Genomic DNA, 2,787 nt, shown 5'->3' with positions numbered 1-2,787 from the left:
GTTCATTAAGCTTGGATTGGAGGTCGATTCATGATTTTAGTGTTGTTTGATATGATTTGAGGCCTCGAGCAAGTCCATAATGTGTTTTGGGACTGGTTGGTGTGATTGGACAGGGTCCCGAGGGCCTCGGGTGGATTCTGGATGGTTAACGGATCGAATTAGAATTTGGAAGAATAGCTGAAGCCGCTGATATCTGGTATAACCTCACCTGCGAAGATTTGGCCGTAGGTGTGGAGCCGCAGAAAGCGGGCAAAGGGGTGTAGATGCGGTGGTGAAGGGTGAAGGCTGGGACCGCAGATGCAGTCAGGTCACCGCAGATTCGGGACCGCACTTGCAGAAGAAGGAGAGCAAAAGCGGAAATGGGCTGGGAGCCTCGGACCGCAGAAGCGACAATTCGACCGCACCTGCGGGACCGCAGAAGTGGCAAGAGACCGCAGATGCGAAAGGACCGGAGGCAGTGAGCTCTCTTTAAAAATTGAGTTTTGGTTCATTTCCACCCATTTTCACTTCGGGTTGGACGATTTTGGAGCTTTCGGAAGAGAGATTTTCTTCATCTATGTGAAGGTAAGTTGTTCCCACTCATTAGACGTTAAATACATGGTTTTGTTATGGATTTGAGCATGAAAATTTGTAGAAACTTGGGGTTTGAGGGAAAACCTAGAAAATTGATATTCTTGGATTTTGACCACGATTTTGGGTATGAAATTAAGAGAAAATCATATAGTTGAGTTCGTGAGTTCATGGATAAATTTTATCTTCGAAAAATTTCGGAATCCGGGCACGTGGGCCTGAGGACAATTTTGTCAACTTTTTGATCGGGGTTAAGAATTATTATAAATTGGACTGTAATGAGTTATTAAACATATATTAATGGATTTGCATAATTATTGGCTAGTTTTGGAGCATTGTGCATCGATTCGAGTCTTCGGAAGAGAGTGGAATGCCGGATTGGATCTTCGAAGCGAGGTGAGTCTCCCTTCTAACCTTGTAAGAGGGAATTGTCCCAATAGGTGAGTTAATTGGTTATGTGCTCCTATTTGTGGGGGCTACATACGCACGAGGTGACGAGAGTCCGTGCGTAGCAACTAGTATGCTATTGTCCGGGTAGTCTAGGACCCAAAAACATGTTGTACTTGGAAATATTTGTAATCCTATTGGCGGTTTGAATTGCTTAAATCCTATCGAATTGGTAAATAAATTTTTAAAAGGATTAAACTTCATTTTTCTTAAATTGTTAAAAAAGGAGAATTTGGATTTTCCTTGGATAGTTGTTCCCTAATGAAGTCTTGATTAACTGTTTGAATATGTGATTCTATGTGTACCTGCGTCGCATGTATGATTCGCGAGCAGGGTATTGGTTTATTTTATGTTGACCGTGTCGCAGGGATGATTCACGAGCGGGGTAATAGATGCATCTATGGTTCGTGCCGTTCGACCCTCGACAATGCACATTTTACATTTATGTTAGATTAGGTCGTACGACCTCGACATGATATGGACATGCTTGTATTATTGCTTGAGATTTATAGATGTTAACATTTGTCTTTCTTGGCTGGAGAATTGATAAAGATAATGAAAGGTAAATCTTTGGAAATTCATTATTATTTGGGAAGTTGTTTACCTGCTATCTAGCTTTATGAATTATAATTGTTGTTTTATTAAATTCCCTGATCTCCTAACATTTTTACTATACTATCATTGGACCACTAGTAAGTATCGAAGTCGACCTCTCATCTCTGCTTCTTCGAGATTAGACGGGATACTCATTGGGTACACGTTGTTTTCGTACTCATACTACACTTGATGTGAATTTTTGTTGTACAGGTTCATATGTGGCTAGTGGCTTAGTGGCATAGCGGCATGGTTGGTATGGAGACTTAGGTGAGTTGCATTTATCGAGACGACCCGCAACTAGTAGAGTCCCCTTCAGAGTATTTTACGGTGTTTTTATTACTGTCCAACTTGTATTCCGGACAGTTACTGTATTTTATTTCATTCCCTAGTAAATGCTCATTCACTTGTGATACCGAGTTCTGGGATGATTATGAGGTATCTTGTATTAACTGCTTAACATTCATATTTGATTTGAAACGATTATCTTTTACTGGTAAAATTGAAGGAAAATCATAGTTTTCAAAATTATTAAAACGAGAATTTAATTAAGTATTTTGGTTGGCTTGCCTGACAGCAGTATCCAGCGCCATCACGACCCTTAGTGGATTTTGGGTCATGACAGGTGGCTCCTGGGATGGCTGAGGTAGTTCCCATGGTAGGAATATGGGATTCAGCTGAGTTATAGTCTCCGGCATGAAGAAGGGCATGTCCAAGAGAGCATTTTGTAGGTAGATCGGATTGAAGTGTGGTGTTAAGTTCCATTGGTTCCTCATTGCATGGACCAGTTGAGGATTCACTGAGGGTGCTAGGTTGAAGGATATTGTTGAGCCAAGCTTGATTGAGGTAATTGTTCATGGCCAACCTTATGCCTTCTGTCACTAGTTGGGATAGGTATTGAGTGTCGTGAAGAATGATGATCGAGCCCTAGCCATTTATTTGGACATTGAACGAGCATGCATGGCCCATCAGGCCCATCTCCATCCATGATATAGGTTGGTAATCATGTGCTTGTGGTGGTTGAACGTAAGTTATTTGTGGATTTTCTGGTTGAGGGTGTAGAGGTGGAAGGTTTTTCATGGCAATTCTGTGTTGACAAAGTATTTGGAGGAGTCTGTGTCTCCTCCTTAGAGATGATGGTATACTGGGCATTATGGATGGGGTTTTGGGTACTTA

Source organism: Nicotiana sylvestris, chromosome 10 (assembly GCF_000393655.2).
Source record: "Nicotiana sylvestris chromosome 10, ASM39365v2, whole genome shotgun sequence".
NCBI lineage: Eukaryota > Viridiplantae > Streptophyta > Magnoliopsida > Solanales > Solanaceae > Nicotiana > Nicotiana sylvestris.
Note: the sequence above shows the minus strand (reverse complement) of the source record.